This window comes from Grammomys surdaster, unplaced genomic scaffold (genome assembly GCF_004785775.1).
Source record: "Grammomys surdaster isolate TR1022 unplaced genomic scaffold, NIH_TR_1.0 126391, whole genome shotgun sequence".
NCBI classification, from domain to species: domain Eukaryota; kingdom Metazoa; phylum Chordata; class Mammalia; order Rodentia; family Muridae; genus Grammomys; species Grammomys surdaster.
In genome coordinates, this window is record NW_021621185.1 from 15868847 (window position 1) to 15888710 (window position 19864).

The 19864-nt window shown below is 36.1% G+C and overlaps 1 protein-coding gene across 2 annotated transcripts in view; it reads left to right on the forward strand.

The window, feature by feature from the left end:
- Positions 1 to 19864, forward strand: part of Homer1 (homer scaffold protein 1) — a 99200-nt gene that overhangs the window by 19081 nt on the left and 60255 nt on the right. The gene's annotated exons all lie outside the window — the stretch shown is intronic.

Consider the following 19864-nt stretch of genomic DNA (forward strand, 5'->3'; position numbering starts at 1 on the left):
TAAGTATTGTATGCCTCAGTTTTCGTATCTGTAAAACAGGGACAGAATTATGAAGATAAATGGATAAAGTAATTAGAGGGTTGTTAAAACTGTTTTAATACTTAATGACTAATGATGGTTGTTATTACTCTGTGTTTTTTTAAAATTTTTACTATAGTTCTCCATATTTTCACTTAAAGAGGACAAAGGGAAAGAGGACTTAAGTGCTTAAAGAAGAAGCAGTTCTAGATCTGCTTCATTATTAGTGAAAAGTATGAGGGCTAATGAGATGACTCAGCATGTAAAGTGTGTGTGTATGCGCATGTGTGCATGTGTGTGTGTGTGTGTAGGGGTATGGAGACCAGAAGACACTGGAGCCTCTGGAGCTGGAGCTACAGATGGGTGTGGGCCACCCAATTTGAGTTCTGGGATCCACACTCTGGTCCTCTGGAAGAGCAGGAAGTGTTTTTAACTGCCGGACTCCCTCTTCAGCCCATGTTAAGGTTTTAACTTTCAGATGTCCATTTATTTGGAGGGAGAGGCTAACATTAAGTTGACATCAATTTTTTTTTTAAGATTTGTTTGTTTTATATATATGAGACCACTGTAGCTGTCTTCAGACACACCAGAAGAGGGCATCAGATCCCATTACAGATGGCTGTGAACCACCATGTGGTTGCTGGGAGTTGTGGTTGCTCTGGCAGAGCAATCAGTGCTCTTAACCCCTGAGCCATCTCTCCAGCCCCAGACATCAATTTTTTTGACATCATGTTTTTTGAGACAGGATCCCTTGTTAAACTTGGAGCTTACCAATTGGCTGGACTTGCTGGGCCAGCAAGTCCGAGGACTCTTTCCCTCTATACATTCTCAGTACTTACCAGTGTATATAGGTATGTACTGCTGTATCTAGCTTTGTTAAATGTGGGAATTTGAACTCAGGTCTCTATAGCTGTTTGGTCTAGTAGTTTGAATGAGTATGGCCCTTATATGCTCAAATATTTAAATACTTTATCCTCAGTTGGTGGAATTGTTGGGAAGGATGAGAAGCTGTAGTCTCGTTGGAGGAAGTATGTCACTGGAGATGGGCTTTGAGGTTTCAAAAGTCCATGGATGTCTCAGTCTCTCTGTCTCTGCCTCAGGCATGTGGATCAGGCTGTAAGTTCTTAGTTCTACTCCAGTTCCATGTCTGCCTGCCTGCTGCCATGCTCCCCACTGTGCTGATCATGGACTCCCCTTTGGAACTATGAGCACCAAATTAAATGCTATTCTTTTATAACTTGCCTAAGCCATGGCATCTCTTCACACAGCAGTAGAAAAGTACATGTGGTATGCTCTTTATGACCAAGCCATTTTCTCAGTCTCTTAATTTTTATTTTTAATAAGAAAATTTTGAATGTGTTCCTTAACTGGTACATAAAAACACGAAAGTTACACATTATTAAAATAAAACTTAAAAAATAATATTAAAATACTAAAATGATATTTTAATACATATATTTCTTACATGACTAGGTTAAACTTATTGATTTTCTTATTTATTACTTTATGGCAAAAATAAAAAAATTGTTTTAGTTTTTGATTGTTTTCTGAAGTCACTGTGCTGTACAGCAGTATATCAGAACTTCCTATCTATCTACAACTTAGCACTCATTGATCAATGTTGATCAACATTTCTATGTCTGTTTTTACAGAGCCTTGTTATATAGTACAGATTGCTCTTGGACTTATAACCTTCCTGTCTCAGCCTTTTGAATGCTCTATATGTGCCACTAAGCCTATCATCATTGCTGTCAGCAGCACACATTTTTAGCACAGTACACTCTACTTCTGAGTGAACTCACACTACCTCATGTGCAATAAGAACCTTAATCCTTTCATCCATTTGTAATTCAAGGAGTCTTTGCCTCATGGATGTCAAAATCTGCTGTTATTCAAGTCTCTTATATAAAAGGACACAATATTTGCAAGTAATTTACACACATTATCTCATATAGTTTAATTAGTTGTGACTTTTTGTTGTATTGAGATTACATTAGAAGTTTGCTCATGTTTGATTTTCTTCATGCTCTGAGCTCTTTTACTTATTATTTATGATAATAAAATGTAAGTACTATGGAAGTAATTCTTTCACTAGTATTGTTTAAAGAGTAATGAAAAAGGAGAAAAGCATTGGCATATGAAGTTTTAATAGTGTATCTATCTGTGATTGGTTAAAATCATGATAGGTATGGTATGCGTTTGCATACTATGTGTATGGAGAGCCTACTTCATAGTGTCATACTTCTACCTTTGTGCTGTTGTATGCTTTACTTCTACTAATGTTATGAGCCCTGTATTATTATTTTTACATCAACAGTGAGATTTTTTTTAAATAAAAATGTCCATATATCTTAACTACTTTTCTCTTGCTATGAAGCAATAAAATGATCAAAGCAACTTATAAAAGAGTTTATTCGGGGCTTGCTTACAGTTTCAGGGAGTTAGTTCATGTCTGTCTTGATGGGAAGCATGGTCGCTGACAGGCATGGTGTTGAACCAGTAGCTGAGAGCTCTTATTGAGACAACAACCATAAGCCAGAGATAAAGAGACAACGGAAAACTTCAAAGCTCTCCACCAGTGACACACCTTCTCCAGCAACGCCATACCTTTTAATCCTTCCCAAACAGTTCACCCACTAGGAAACTAACATTCACGCTTATGGGAGCCATTTTCATTCAAACCACCTTATTCTACTCCCTGGCCCCCATAGGGTTGTAGCCACATCATAATACAAAATATATTAATCAAATTTCAAAAGTTCACTTAGTCTTTCCCAGTCTCAACACTATTTAAAAGTCCAAAGTCTCAACTGGACATGGACACCTTAATCACAGCAGAGGCAGGCAGATCTCTAAGTTTGAGGCCAGCCTAGTTTACAGAATGAGTTCCTGGATAGCCAGGGCTACACAAAGAAACCCGTCTCAAAAAAAGCAAAAAATGAAATAAATTCAAACTCTCTTCTGAGACTCAAGACAACCGCCCAACTGTAGCCTTCTGTAAAACTCAAAAGAAAAATACATACTTCCAACCTAAGCTTTGCTTTGCTGTTACTCTTTAGGAACAGATAATTCCTCAGGGTGTTAGTTTTCACAAGTTGAAGGATTAGTTGGGTGGGGTCTTGCTTTGAGGGCACCACTCCCTTCATTCACACCAGGCCTGTCTGTAAACTTTTCATCTGAGACTTGGCTGCAGCTTTCATTCTTTGGTGTTCTTTGTTTCCGCAAACAACAAGAACAAAAAACTAACACACTTTGTTTCTATTCCTATACCTTCCAGCTGAATAGGTTTTTAATTTTTTTTTTGAGATTTATTTTACGTATCTAATTTTTAAAGTCTTAATCATCCTGATCACTCTTCAGCTGTGATCATGATATGGACAGGAGAAAAGCCCTCTTAATAAATAACCAGAGTGAAATTTCTGTGTAGCTTTTCCCTGTGCTTAGCTCTCTCCTCTAATTCTTGGTCCTGCCACATCTCACATCTGGTTGCTTTGCCGTTCCAACTTGTATTCTGTCCTAAACAAAGTGCTCTGTTACATTTTGTGTGCTATGTCTACAAACCCTCTCCAATGAGTGGAAACATTCCCTTTTCTCAGGAATCACTGCCATCTTGCGTATTGTCAGTGTTTGAAAACACTTCATGTGTTTTATTCAATATTGTAGATTTAGGTGGGAGAATAGATTCCATCAAGGTCTAGAAGTAGACCCTTAGGTACATGAAGAGGTTTTTTTTTTTGTTTTGTTTTTAAAGCTGTAATTGTGATATGTCACAAAGTGTCATGAACATCGAAGTTTATCTGGGATCTGAAGGTGCTGCCCAGTGAGTACTCCTTACATGAAGATGGTAGAAAGGCAATGAGAGGGAGTGTGGGACAGGTTTTAGATAAACAGTTGTTGAAAGCATTCATAATGTAGCAAATAGAACTGATGATTTTTGTCTTTTGAACTCTTTTTCATCATTGTTCCAGGATAGTTGTTACAATTGTAACTCTTGATTATTCAGTAGTTTCTCTCTGTTTGTACTGGACAGTTTGAAGAAATTACCTTGTCTATTTAGCTTGTCACCGTGCCTAACAATATCAGGAAACAGTAGATGTTAATAAATGTGTGTGGAGGAATGCATCAGATGCTTCTGAGTTTCATATATGAAGGTTATCACCTAGCAAAGTTTATTCACATGGGGAAGGTTGAAACTCAGTTGTGAAAGGGCCTCATTAGAGAACTTCATAATTGTCTCTGCTGGAATGTTGTTGATACAGTGCAGCAATATAACTTTAGTGTTCATGCTAAACACTTTCTTAAAAAGCTACTTAAGAGTTTGATAAAATCTGTATATGTGTACTGATAACTACCTTTACATGTTCTTACTATGGTATTTAATTGGATTATTTGGAAGAACCAAAAAAATTATTTTTAGTTATACCATTGATCATAGAACTTTAGTCTTTTAGCAATGGAGACTCTCATTTAAATCTTTGAAAGAATGATTTTAAAGAATATTTTCATTAAAAGATAAACTTTACAGTGCTTTCTACTTTCCCCACCACTAGTTTTTCTACTTTGACTTTATTTCTTCCCGGCAAAACACCAAGAATGTTACTTTCTCAACATTTATTGAATACCATCTCCTCCCCTATGAGGAAGGCATAGGTCTGGTGACAGCAGTAAACTCAGGTTTCTGCAATAATTCTTCCATCCAGTGATTCAGTATAGGGCTCTAGACCAGACTGTATGTGGATGTTGGTTATATAATGTGCCCAGCTAATTTTATACCCTCTTCATCCATTGGTACCTCATCTTCAAAAGGAGGATAATAGTAACTATTCACAAAGGTTAAAAATTTTAACAGAAGTAGTGTTTAGAACCAAACTCCAGAAATAGTTAATGATGATGAGAATTTACCATATCTTGTAAGTGTAGGCTTTTGTCTTCAGGCTTCAGAGTAGCATATTTAAAGTCTTAGTTGGCAGTATCTGATCTCTGACTTCCCTCTGGCACAAATAAAGTTCCTCAACAGTTTCTTGTATGCATCTTGATTTATACAATGAATAGTGTTAAGATCTCACTTAATTCCAACTGCAAAAGGTTAAAAACTGTCAAGATTTTCCTGTAACTATTAACCTTTTGATTCAATATCTGGTATTAAGCCATTCAGTTTTTATTATATTAGGTCTTTGACCTTTATTACACAGAATTTATTTCCACAGAAAATTTTTGTTATTTTATTTTTTAAGCCAATAACTATAAAGCAAAAAAGTTGAAAGAGTGTTGTTTGGGTATAGTGCAAAGTCATCTTCAGTAACCCTGAAACATGGCAGATTACCAGTAGCTACATCCATGATGGAAAGTTTATAGGTCCAGTTATCTGCAAGTCCCCAGAGATAGCTGCTGTGATGTCATAAATTAAAACACATTTTATAGCAGTTCTTTCTAACCAGTAGGCTCTTCACATTCTTTCCACTCCTCTTCTGCAATGTCCCCTGAGTCTTGAGGGCTCAGCACTCAACAGTCACTCGTTCTTGGCACTTTGACCAGTTACTCTTTCTTCAATAACTACGCCACCCCCACCCTGCCCTGGAAAAAGAAGCTAGGTGCTACAGTACTTCCTTTCAGGCAAGATGTCCTCACTAGTAGCATGACTATTGTGTGTGTGTGTGTGTGTGTTTTTAGGGGGGCAACTATTTTTTGGGGGATTGAGACCTAAAAGGTATCAATGCCTGGCACTGCAAACCTGGTCAGAAATCCATGGCTAGGAGACCATAGGCCTTATGATGAAACCTACTACTGCTGTTCTACTAAACAGATGTGTTATCAAACTGTCTTCTAAATATTCATGTTTACACTCACAAATTAGTGCTGTTCTTAGCCTTGGTCAGAGAAGTTTCTTTTTGCATTAAAGGCTTTTCTTCTTCAGCTGCCTTCATAGCACCTTTCTAAGCCTAATTTCTCTGTTTCCTGCTGCTGAAGGGTATGCTATCTTCAGCCATAGGCTCATGCCATTTTATTCCTGTTGGTAGTCAGGAGCAATGTCATCCAGTACAGTAGCTCATATTGTTTTGGGAGTTTCTGGGTACTTGGCTAACTACTTATAGGGAGGTATTCCATAGTTGGCACTGTAATTTTTGTTCAGTAATACATGGTTTCTGGAAGCAGCATTATCTATCTGTGCAGGATATTTAACCCCAGAATCTTAATTTTTTTTTTTTGCCAGCAGCTTAAAAACATTAGATTTCCATATGGCTTTTGAAAATATATTTTAGTTAGGTTAACCACCCCGCCCGCACATATTTGCACGTTTCACTCATTTCTTTCTCCAAGCTTATCCCAACTTAAACCTTCCTAACTTAGTATTTCCCAATTTGCTTTTATATTACTGTTCTACTATTTTACTGTTCAGTGCCACACATAAACATGAGTCATATCCCCCTCTTGGAACTTTTTTTTCCTTTTTCTTTTATTAAGTATAGGGTCTTATATGTAACTTCAGGCTGGCCTCGAATATATAGAAGGCTGCCTTAGCCTCTTGAGTGCTAGGTTTATAAGCTTGTGCTTCCATGGCTACCTGAGAACTAAAAATATTTAGTAAGTAACTGCATTTTACCTATCTCTATTTTATAGGAGTAAAGAACTTAGGTTCTTGAAATTTTTGATAGTTTTACATGCTTTAATACTTTTCATAATTTTGCATCTGACAATCCAACGATGGATTAAAAACATTTGAAAAAAGGAAGTCTATACTGAACATGTTTCTTGTCATTTCCTAAATAAATTAGAATAACTATGTAACATTTCTATTATGCTGCATTTGCATTTTGTATTATAAGCAACCTAGAGATAAAATGTGAGGGTTATGTTGGGGGTCAGGTGCAAATATTATACCACTGTATATACAGGACTTTGCAGTTTTCACCTATGCCGGTCCTGGCGTCAGTCTCCTGTGGATACAGAGGAACAACTTTTTTTTTTTTTTTTAAAGATTTATTTATTTATTATATATGAGTACACTGTAGCTGTCTTCAGACACACCAGAAGAGGGCATCAGATCTCATTACAGATGGTTGTAAGCCACCATGTGGTTGCTGGGATTTGAACTCAGGACCTCTGGAAGAGCAGTCAGTGCTCTTAACCACTGAGCCATCTCTCCAGCCCCCAGAGGAACAACTTTAATAGCAGAAAAGAGTGAATGCATTTAGGATACTGGAAATAGAATGGTGTCATTTTAAAAGAAGTGTTCCAGTGTGGGTTATAAATCATGTCAACTTTGCATTCTCCACCATATTCATCCTTTATGGTGAAAAGGTCTTTAAAATTGCCACAATGTATAATTGTTATAGTTTGTTGTGAGGCTCGTTGTTGTTCACAGCACCTTTGTTGTTTATTATTTCTTTCTTATTTAATAATTTACTTTTCTCAAGGGTTCCAAAAGAACATTGGACTGAGACTTGTGTTTGGATAATTTTTTGACGAGGTAAAATTTAACCACAGATATTACTACTTTATTTAGTCTCTAGAGTATGGCTTTTGTGAAGCTTAAAATAACTTTTTAAATGGTTGGATGAGATAACTTTATTTGGGTTTGGATAATATTTGTTTAAATGTTCTAGAAGTCTGCCAGATGGAAAGGCTTTAGTAGAATTGATACTTCTGCACATAAATTGGTTAAGTAAGTATCTGCATTTAGTTAAACCACCATCTTTGCTGTGTTAGCTTGAGAACTAGCTTGGAAATCCTGTGGTTTCAGCTGATTGGCTTGCTTACTTTCCTCTTAAATAAGTGGTTCTCTTACTAGTTGTAGGATCTTTTAGGGTGAGCTTGCAGTGTTACAGGTAAAGCCACACAAGCAGTTGTAGAATTCTTATTAGGTAGGATAATGCTAGTGTTGTTATACACCAAGAATAGAATTCTGAGCTGACCTGATGGAGAAAGGTTTGCATCAGTGAAGATTTGTACCTCGTTTCCTTTGGAAAGAAGGAATCATTTTATAGGTAGGAATGTCTCCAAGTCAGTCAGCCAGCCTCCCTCCCTCTGTCTCTCTCTCTCTCTCTCTCTCTCTCTCTCTCTTTCTTTTTTGATGAATCTAATATCCCTAGAGCTACAAGCATTTTTTAACTGGGACTAATTTTAAAAATTAAGACATTTCAATGTCTTTACTTATGTGTGTGTGTGTGTATGTGTGTGTATGATCACCAAGACAGCATTCCTAGTTGTGTTTTTAAATACAGATGAATAAATAGGGTTGAAATTGTTTGCGGAAGCATTTTATCTCATATAAAAGATGGAGATGAGTCAAATCATTTGTAATTCCACCACTGAGAAGTCTTAAGCATTTTGATGTGTAATTTTTTATTCACTTAAGTTTTTTCCATATGCCTTATATATTGCTATTTTGCTTGAGGTACAGTAATTAAAACAAGCAAAATCCTTTTCTTTGAGAGAGACAGTTACAATTTTTTAATGTAGATACTAAGTACATCTTCACTTAGCAAAGAACTGGAGGAGACAAAGGAAGATGCTGGGAGGATCTGAGGGAAAGGGGCACTAAATAAAGTTCTTAGGTGGATGGTGGTGGTATATGTGTGTGTTGAAGGAAAGGGTTGGTTGTCTGAAACATCAAGGGGGCCATTGTTATTTGAAACAAAAGACTAGAGACAAATGAGGTAAAGGATGTGGTAGTTGACAGAATGCCCCTTACCCTTATGGGCTCATGTTTGAATGCTTCTTTACCAACTGGAATTGTTTGGGAAAGATTAGGAGGTGTGCTCTTGTTGGAGAAAATGTGTCACTTAGAGTGGGCTTTGAGGTTTCAAAAGCTGATTCCAGGTCCAGTCTTGGGTCTCTCATCTGCTGCTTATGAATCAGATGTAAGTAGCTAAGGCTATGCTCCAAGGTCATGTCTGCCTGCTTGGCTACTGGCGTGCTTCCCACCATGGTGGTCATGGACTAACCCTTTGAAACTGTAAGCCAGCCTCAAATGCTTCCTTGTATAAATTGCCTTGGTTATGATGTCTCTTGGCAGCAATAGAACAGTGACTAAGACAAAGACTGGAGGCACATCGAATGCGGTTCTTCCTCCTAGCAACATATGAGAATTACCTTGGAAACTTAAAAGCCATTTACTGATGCTGTGCTCCTATGTAGCCAGAGTTAAGAAATAGTAGCAGAAAGTCTCTAGGCTGCGTTAAGGGAGGAGATGTTGAAGCCAATGAAGAGTTTGGAGGATTTTTTTTTTTTTTGTCTTTGGTTTTCTTATTTTAAAAGAGACTATATTAGAGAATTTTCCAGACATAGAAAAGTAACTTCTAACTCTCTTCTTTTACTAGCCATCTACATGTTACCATATTTGGTTACTGTTTTGTTCCCTTTCCTATACCGCCACCTTTTCACTAGAATATTTTAGTGTTGCTTTAAAAAAAAATATAAGGATCATTATGGTTTCTGAGTTGAGATAAATAAGAGACAGGCAAGGCCTAAAAAAAAGCACTTTTTTGTTGTTGTTTCAGTCATGCAGACACAGTGTATACACTCACTTACGAACCACTTTCATTTATTGAACATTTTATGTCATTGACTATTCTGAAACTTCATTTTTTTTGTGGTTAAATACTATTCCATTTGAAAATACTAGTTTAATCTTAAACTATAGAACATTTTAACTCATACTCTTTTGTATTAAGCTGTGGTGATTGACCTTAGTTATTAGGGTTTCTGTTCCTGTGATAAGACACCATGGTCAAAAGAAACTTGGGGAAGAAAGGATTTATTTAAGCTTAGAGCTTGTAGTCCATCATCCAGGGAAGTCAGGACCAGAACCTGGAGACAAGAAATGAAGCAGAGGCCATAGAAGACTTGCTGCTTGAAGGTTTGATCTTAATTGCTTACTCAGCAATTTAGTTCCATTGCTTATAGCACCCAGGACCACCAGAGACCGGTTAGGGGTGGGGACACCATTTACTGTGAACTAGGCCTTCCTACATCAGTCATCAATCAAGAGAATCTCCCACAGACTTCCTTACAGGGCTGTCTGCTGGAGACATTTTCTCAATTTATGTTTCCTTTTCTCAAATGAATCTAGCTTGTCTCATGTTGACATAAAACCAGCCTCTACAGATCCCAATAAATAGGCCTCTGCATATCTCTGTAATTAGTCATGTAAGATAAATGGATAGAATTGCTTTGTCAAAGGGTGTATACAGAAGTCTAAAGACTTTGAAATACATTGTCAAATATTTTCCAGGAAGACTCTACAGACCCACTGACTGCTTCTGAAAGTGTCAATTTCAACTCTCACTAACACTGAATTTTGTCAGATTTTTTTAAATACTGCTTCAACAGGTGAAAAAGTAATTCTTGATCTCAATTTGCAGTTCTTTGATTTCTAATGAGATAGATTTGAGTTCTCCCTTCATTTACATTAAAAATAATCATTTGGATCAAGTTGCTAGCTATGTGACTAAGTCACTTAGGACTTTTTCTTTTATATTATAAACCTGCTTTATAAGCTACTCATGAATATTAAAACATTTTAAAAATTGAGAGTTTTAAACTTTTGACCATTATACATAGTTTTTTGTAGCTAAAAGTTTCATGGACCAACACATACCCTCTTAGCAAGTTTGAGTTGTTTTGAGATTTTTATATTCATACTTATTTTTGTAAGTGCTTTACTGACCATTATTGATCATAACCTGGTTGTGGCCTAGAGTTTGCAAAGCACTGAACTGCTCTAAGTTATATGCTGCTGGGTTTGTTCACCCCAGAAACTCAGAAACCAGCTAATAAACTTTACTTCCAATAGCGCTAGAGAGGGAAAAGGCCCCAAACCCATGCTGCTGTATTCCTGTAGCAAATGTTAAATACATTTCAGTCTCTATGATGCTGTTCTAACTGAACCATTCACATAACTGTTGGGAGATACAGCTAATATGTTTGAGCAGAAATAACATCATATTTGCAGACTCCACAATTGAGAAACATTGATACATTTTGGTACCTTAAAATATGACAAAAATGGTAACACTTGGTTTTAACATAGCCATTTTTAAACAGAGAAAAAGAATGAGAGCTGGGTAATACTAGGAAGTTGGAAGTTGAGGATGTGTTGCTGCCTTATGTAAAGTACCAGGTATTCACTGGTGGACTTAACAGTGAGTAAGAATGGAGTTGTGGTGGGTACTGTTTGGAAACTACTTGGTAGTTTTCCCTGATTGGTAGTACAACAGTGTTTTTACTCTTGATGTGTAGATTAAATATGTTTTATCTGAAAAAACAATTATACTGAGTAGAGTGAATATTTTAAAATGCTTTTCTTTAGTTTAGTTTTTAAAGCAGGGTGTCTCTGTAGCTCAGACGGTCTTGGAACTTGTTCTGTAGACCAGGCTGGTGTTGAACTCACAGAGATCCACCTGCCTCTGCCTCCCAGGGTTTAAAGGTGTGTACTTCCACCACCCTTGAACATTGTAAATGACAAAGGTATAAGCTTAAGACATTCACCACTCCTAACATTTCACATTGAAAAAACTTAGAAGAGTGTTGCAAAGTTCATTATATAAAAATTAATATTTTTATTATATAGAAATTTATATTGAAGAAACAGTTTTATCATTGGGAAAAGAGCAGAGTATGTATGATGTATCTACCCCGTATTTTTTAAAGAAATACTACCCAATTAGAAAAATAGGTAACTCAGCCCTTCTATAAAAAATATCAACATTAATTATTTGTCTTTATAGTACATATAGTTAGTACTAGATATGAGATATCCCTATGTATATGGTCTGAAGTCATTATCTAGTATAGCATTCTAGACGTATGATGTGAGTTATGTATGTCATTTTAATTTACTTTTGAAGTTCAAAACAAACCCAATTTCAGCTTATTTTGATGTATCACATTATCCTTAAATATGTAATAATTAGTGTAGAAACAAAAAACCCCACTAACTTTGAAATTTATTATGTATTTGGATTTAATGAAAACTTCTACTCTAATATTACATTTTCATTGGAAGTACTTCATCAGAATATATATTTCATGAAATTTTTTGTTGAAAAATACTTTTCATATCAAAGTTGTTCCATATATTTTTTTCCAGTAACTGAATTTTCAGACTTTAAACTTTCTCACCTTAGTAGTACCTTCTTCACGTCCTGGGTAGTTGTGTAGGAGTGTCTACAGTGTTAGTGATCATAGTGTACTGTCGTGTAAATGGTAAAATAAATTGCCTCCATATGAATAACTAATCAGAGTTTGTGGTATTAATAAAACTAGAGAAATGGTGAGGGATTTTATTGTTTGAGCAATTTAAAACATTTTTATTTGTTTCTGTGTGTATGCATAATACCTATGATCAATTTTTCAAATATTAATATTTTGCCACAGCACTTTTGTATCTTTAATGTCAATCCTGATTTTTTATTTGTTTAGATATTTCAGAAATTGCATATATCCACCTGTTTAGTTTATCGCCTATATAAAGAATGGTATAATGTAGTTGAGAATTATCTTGTGTTTTTTTTTTTTTTTAATTTTTTTTTATTTATTTATTATATGTAAGTACACTGTAGCTGTCTTCAGACACCCCACAAGAGGGCATCAGATATCATTGCAGATGGTTGTTAGCCACCATGTGGTTGCTGGGATTTGAACTCGTGACCTCTGGAAGTGCAGTCAGTGCTCTTAACCACTGAGCCATCTCGCCAGCCCCTTATCTTGTGTTTTGAAGGTGCTTTTAGACCTTAAATGACCTTTTAATGTTTAAGTCATTTTTAAACTTTAAAGAACTGAATGTCTACTGAGAAATCTTCCTCAGATTTTTCTAGTACATACTGTATTCCTCTAAATTTAGCTTTATTTAGACAAACTTACCAGGATGGAAAAAACATTTTAAAGTTTAATAAAATTGTTAATTCAAATTTTATACATAATTCTAAATGTTATAACTCCTGATTCATTTTGAACTCATGATATTTTAATTTTGTTTCTAAGTAGAGAAGATTTTAAGTGAGTGGAGAAGTAGAAGTGTGTATATCCTCCTCTTGTGTAGCAAGGTCATGTTGTAATTTTTTATTTGTCATGGAGATATCTGCAGGTTTTATAATGCACCATCTGCTGTGTGTTTGGTTCATCACCTGATATGAAGTTCTTACAGTATAACTGTGTGTTGGGTAAGCTTTGGTAGAAATGGTTTCCTCAAAGTAGACTTTATAAAAGAAAAAAGAAGAAGAATTAAACATATACCATAGTAATAAGAGTTCTTATGTGGTACTTTTCTATTGGTTTGTACAAGAAACACCAAACATTTTAGTCACGATTTTTGTTAGGTGCCTTTGGGAAGGGATGGGAAAGGAATTGAGACTTAATACTATAGAATAGTGGTTTGTATCATGAACTTGGACAAGATAAATCTTTTTAGAAATGTCAGTGTTGGTGCTCCTGCTAGTTTGCAGGATGCTGTGCTGTCTCAGTGGCATGCAGTAGACTGCATGGATGTGTGTGTGCATCAGATAGTCCTCTGTGCACTCCTTGGCTTGCCCTGTGCTTTAACCTCACCAAGTGTCATTCTTCTCTTGCCACTTCAGATAAAGTCCAAACCAGAGTTTTGTTTTGTTTTCTTGTTATTTTCTCTAATCAAGGGTGCGTATTTTGGGCAGGAGCTGGATATACCTTCTGTACTTCTGTTAAGCCATCAGGCTGGTTTAAAGTTCTGCTCATTTACTCTTCCATTTTTCTTTTCTGTGAATAATAGAAACACTTTTGTGTCAGCTACTCCATCAAACTCTAAGGTACTAAAAATCGTCATTCTGTGGCTCTTTGATACTCTTTGAAAATGTTTCCTAAAACATGCTTTTCCCAAGTTACATAAATGTAACTTTTCAACAATGACATTTTAAAAGATACTGTAGGGCTGGTGAGATGACTCAATGGTTAAAAGCACTGACTGCTCTTCCAGAAGTCTTGAGTTCAAATCTCAGCAAACACATAGTAGCTCACAACCGTAATGATATCTGATGCCCTCTTACGGGATATCTGAAGACAGCTATAGTGTACTTACATATAATAAATAAATAAAATTTAAAAAAAGATACTGTAATACTTTTGCAAGGGTAAAAAATTTCAGTAGTAGTTAGAAGAATTATAAGCAAAAGTAGTTCTCTGTCCCACGCCCCTCTTCATCCATCTGCATGGCTAGAGGCAGCTGCTTTAACGAAGTCCAATACTTATTTCTTTCTGAGGTTGTCCTCATATAGCTTTAAATGCTGTTGTGTTCTGGTTACTATTTTTGGATATTAAATCTCTGATAGATCATCAACTGAGTAGACCGTGGCGGTATTCCACATTCTTCCTTCTACTTCTTCAGTTGTGCCTCCCTTACAATGGTAGGATGGCTTCTTCAGGTGTAGCAAACAGTATTGAATATAACATTCTTTGTTATGTGTTATCTGTTGGTGAATGTCCCTGGAAGCCTCTAACAAACTTCTGAGTTATTTCATTGACCAGGATTGCTTCAGAGCTCCATTTATAGACCAAGAATGTTTTGGCAAGAATGAAGTTGTAGAGGAAGGTGAGATATCTGAGGTTAGCTAAGGAGGAGCTAGGAAGGATACTGAGTGGATAGTCAGCCAACAGTGTCTTTACAGTTGGATTCTCAACTGTAGTCCAAATAACCAGGCCACTGTCCTTTGAAAATAAAGTAGAAAGGGAGTTATTTGAAGTGAAGATCTTCTTTATATCTTTGCTAAAGTGCCCATTAGTACTTAGATATCTGAAAAGAGACTAGAAAAACATCATTTTTCTTAGGTTGTATTGTATTTATAGGGTCTGTACTTTTGTACTTCCTTGGAACAAAGCTTTATCGAGTAGTTACAATATTTGCAAAAGCATAGATTTTAATTTAATAGTCATCTTAAACAGCATTGGCGTTGATTCTTTTTAAAGTCAAGGCTATTCAAATGATAAAGGTGAACTTTTTTTCCTAAATCTAAATTGTCAGTATCCCCTGGAAAGTATCATTTGTTTTGTTCAGTTTTTAGGTGCTCAGATGTTTTTATTGCACAGATGTTTAAGAGCTAGCTATAATTCTTTGTCACCTCTAGTGAATTTGAATAAGAGTCATCTTTATAACAAGGTTTTTATGTTCTTAACTTACTCACCTCAGTTATCATCCACTTCAGGTTCCCACGTCTGTATTTAAAGTTTTAGAATATAACACTGAATATAGTACTTTAACAGAATTTTTTCTCAATATAGAATTTTTTTATTTTCATACCAATTTCCTAAAATAAATTAATGAACCAACAGAAAAACATCCCAGTAAGTTGTTCTTATATTAGTACAGTGCTCCTAACCACGTGCTGTTCTGGTTATAGATGTGAAAGAAATGACCAAGTACATTAAGCATATCTCTAGGATGGATATTTTGTGTGTATGTTGGAGTGGGTGCTTTTCTAAACTTGTTTAAAACATTTCTTAGTGAATGTGTTTGCTGTTTAATTTGAGATTGATGTTAAATTCCTTATAATGGTTACTTTGAGTGTCCTTAACACGTATGTACTAAATGAATAATACTGTAGTCATTCTCTAACAAACTCTCAATTGTGTATTGTCTCTATGTATACGTATTCTCCAGTGACCATGACTACACAAGTATAATTAGTAACATCAGGACTGTGGTTGAATAGCAAGATCAATTTTCAGTAAGGTAATAAATACCTCAGAATTTGTGGTTTAATTTTTATAGTATGGATAGAAATACAAGCCTAGGATGAAGAAGAGATTAGAGATAAAATAATTGTCTATATACTGGATTATTTAGTTACATGAATTTCTTTATTACAAAACTTGTTAGGGTCTTTGCTATTCACACACATTTTCATACTTTGGAATTGGAAGTAAAATAAACATACTTTAAAGTGGAACTCTTGCTCTTCAGATAGTTGCATAGAACATAGAAAGGCACTATTTGATTCAGTTAGTATTTTTGTGAATTATTGTGAAGCAAGTAAAATGATGAACTTTTACTAATAATTGCTGTCTAGTTTGTTAGAGAAAGTATTGTGTCTATCACCTGGATGCCTGACAGTTTGGAATGCATTTTAAGTCTTTCTAAAGATGAGACATACTAACTTGAGACATATATCCTTTCTACTGCCTCTTCTACAGTTTTTCTCTAAAGAAACTTATTAACATGCAGAGTATTTTAAACTGCTTGGTTATAAGATCTGATGATTTTCCCAAGCTCTGCCTTCCACATGGTCTCTTTGTCTGAGTTCCAAACAGATGTTGAATTTCTGACTGGACAGGTCTACTCACCAAATCTTAGTCCTCTGAATTTGGTCAAGAGTGTGTTCTACTTCTCCTCTTTCATTCCAATCTCAAATCCTGTTCTTCATTTGTTATGCTGGCTAACAGCGCTGTTGTCTCTGTATTTGCCCAAAATGGAGATCCAGGAAACTCGGGTTCCTCTTTCACGATTCACATCACAACATTGACATTTTAGGCTAGATAAGTCTTTGCTGTCCTCTATACATTGTAGGTGTTTAATAACATCCTGTCTGTTACCCGTTATGTAGTAGCAACAGCACACTTTCCCCTGACCCGGCTCCCCACAGTTTTTTTTTTTTTTTTTTTTTTTTTATTTATTTATTATATATGAATACACTGTAGCTGTCTTCAGACACACCAGAAGAGGGCATCAGATCTCATTACAGATGGTTGTGAGCCACCATGTGGTTGCTGGGATTTGAACTCAGGACCTCTGGAAGTGCAGTCAGTGCTCTTAACCACTGAGCCATCTCTCCAGCCCGCTCCCCACAGTTTTAAGACCTTAACCTAGAGTGTTAGGTGTTTTGTGCCTGATAGGCAAGCGTAAAGCTGTCAACTTTATCTTTTTTTTTTTTTTTTTTTTTTTGTTTTTCGAGACAGGGTTTCTCTGTATAACCCTGGCTGTCCTGGAACTCACTCTGTAGACCAGGCTGGCCTCGAACTCAGAAATCCGCCTGCCTCTGCCTCCTAAGTGCTGGGATTAAAGGCGTGTGTCACCACCGCCCGGCTCAACTTTATCTTTTTAAACTGCACAGTTATTTCTTATCTGATTTCAGTTGCTTCTTATGGAGACCCTCAAGAAGGCTTTTCTGTTTCTTCATTCCTATATCTTACTAAAATTCTTGTTTTATTTAAATTCAAGAAATATGTGTATATGTGTATGCACCATGTGTTTGTGTGTACCCTAGGGGACCAGAGGAGGGTGTCAAGAGCCCTGAACCTTGAATTAGAGGTAGTTATGATCTGCTGTGTGAGTGCTGGGAATTGAACCCTGTCTTCTGGAAGAACAGCCAGTACTCTTAACTACTAAGTAATCTTTCTAGCCCCTTTACTAAAGGTCTTGCTGAATACACAATGTACTGTGCCCCCTTCCCAATCTGCCCTGATTTGTATTAAACTTTCCCCAAGCATTCTTTCTCCACAAGAGGCCTCATTTTATTAGCATGTTTTATTTTTTAAAGCATCTGTGTCCCATCACCAAGCCAAAGCGTTCAAGGACAGAGATCCTGAGCTAAATCCTCAGCCTCTATCCCAGTTGTTAGCATGTAGTAGGTAGTTTTGAATCTTTTGCTCTTATGCTGTATCAGATGTTGTAGTGGTCTCATTAGTTCTGGAAATTCTCTTCTTTGTATTTCCCCAGCCTTCGTCATCCAGACCTTGATAGGTTGGTTCTTGACCACAGACATCTTAAATTCAACTTTAATTAAGGAGCCATTTATTCAGAACATTGAACAAAGCAGTATATTTGTCAGTTGTAAGCAACCAAAGATTCAGTCATATTGGCACATCTCCCTTTATATCCCTTCCTAATGTTGTGTGTGACTCAGTTTCTCTGTGAGTCGGAGCTGGCTATAATCTGATCAGCTATACTTTAACCTATAACTCTAATTAAAAGAAAAAGAAAATAGGGGCTGAGGAAGTTGTGAGGAGTAAATCCTGTTTTAAGGCCAGCTTCTGTGCAACTGAATGATTAAAGGTGGAATGAGAAAGACTTCACCATGCAGAATTCTTGATGCACTCACTGCCTTACCACACCAACATGTCTCTGTGAAGGGACTCCATCTAAGAGCAGTTATGCTTCCTTTTTAGGGTCTAGCACAAATGTATTACTCCTTAAAAAAAGAAAAAGAAAAAAGCTTTAATAAAGTGGGGACCAGGTTTTATTTCCAGATTAAAAAAAAATAATATAAAAAACTGGGAAAGAGGCAGATTTCCTGCAGGGACAGTGCCTTTCATGCGAGTGCCCTGTGTGCTGATGTGTCTAGCAGGCAGTATGGTGTCCCACCCATGAGGCTTGCTCTGAAAAGCCGTTTTCCCACAAAACCCATCTGCTGTCACCGTTTTATTTGCTGCTTTGTTTTGCTTTTCTTTCCCCTATACTCTGTTTCCCTGAAATTTTACTCTTTTAAATGTACTTTAAATTATTTAGAATAAAATTTGATTTATTTAGATTTAAACATTAAATATTCACCAGTTTAAAGCTTTACATTCTGAGCCAGGATTGGTAGCTTACTCACTGTAATCTAGCACTTAGAAAGCTAGGGCAGGACAATGTTGAGTTCAAAACTAGCCTGGGTTACAATAGCAAGACCTCTTCCTAGCCACCACCCCCCCAAAAAAAGTGTTAAGTTAAAATTTTTAGGATCTTGAGCTGCTTCAGAAAAGAAAGTTACGCAATGAAGTGAAAGAGATGAGATTTGTTTGAACTAAAGAAAAACAAATAGCAAACATAACCTGGTAAGTGTTGTTTCCAAAGCCTGTTTACTCAGAAGTTTGGACTATAGTGTTCCTGTTACTTGCAGGTTGTCTTGGGCCTACCTTTCCACCTTGTAATATTATTTTTGAATTTTGATTAGTTTTTGTTTTTCTACTTGTAACTCTGTTGTTTAGATACTACATGATTTAAGAAAGTGCTGTCTATGATTTTGAGTGGATCCTCTATATACTTTTCAGGAAAGGATAGTATATTGAATGGAACCTTTCAGTTATTACAGAATGATGTAGTGATAAGTGTGTAAAATGTTACAGCAGGACTTCTTTATCTTTATAGTCTATTCTATAGTATATCCTACTAGTCATAACATTCAGGATCTATAAAGGTTCTAGGAATAATTAATTAGCAAACAGTGAACTTTGCTCCTAGGGAATATTATATCATGTTCCTCTAAGTCTCTCATCACATTGTTATAAACCAGCCAGTACATAACATTGTTCCACGTACAGTTCTCCCATTTCATTTAATCTGTCTATTTAATTTATTTATAGACATGGTCTCTTTATGTTTGCAGCTCAGTTCAGACTTGAACTTAAGATCCCTGTCTCTGGTTCCTAAATACTGGGAGCACAACACCCAGTTGATGTGTGCTTTCCTTTATTATTATTGCTGTTTTAACACATGACCAATTGTAGTATGACTTATGCTTGAGTCAAGCTTATCTAATGCAGTTTTCTTCATAAGGCACATTAACTTTCCACCCATGAGTATAGAACACTTAGAAACACTTCAGCGTTATGCTGAGGGGCCATTTTAAGTAGTGAAAGCATCTATAATGGCACAGAAGTGCAAAAACCGTGGCACTAAACAGACCACTAAAAAGACAGCTGCTTGTAGTCTGAGCGCTGAAACAAGATGAGAGTATTGTCTTGTTCATCCTCAGGTGGAAACGTATATGCTAGGTGAGTCACATTTCCCACAGATCTGTGTATAAGGCAAAAACTTACAAAAAAATATCACAAGTACTTACTTGACTATTAATTTGGTTCTTTAATGCTTTGATAAAATAATAACCAAAAGCAAATTGGGGGA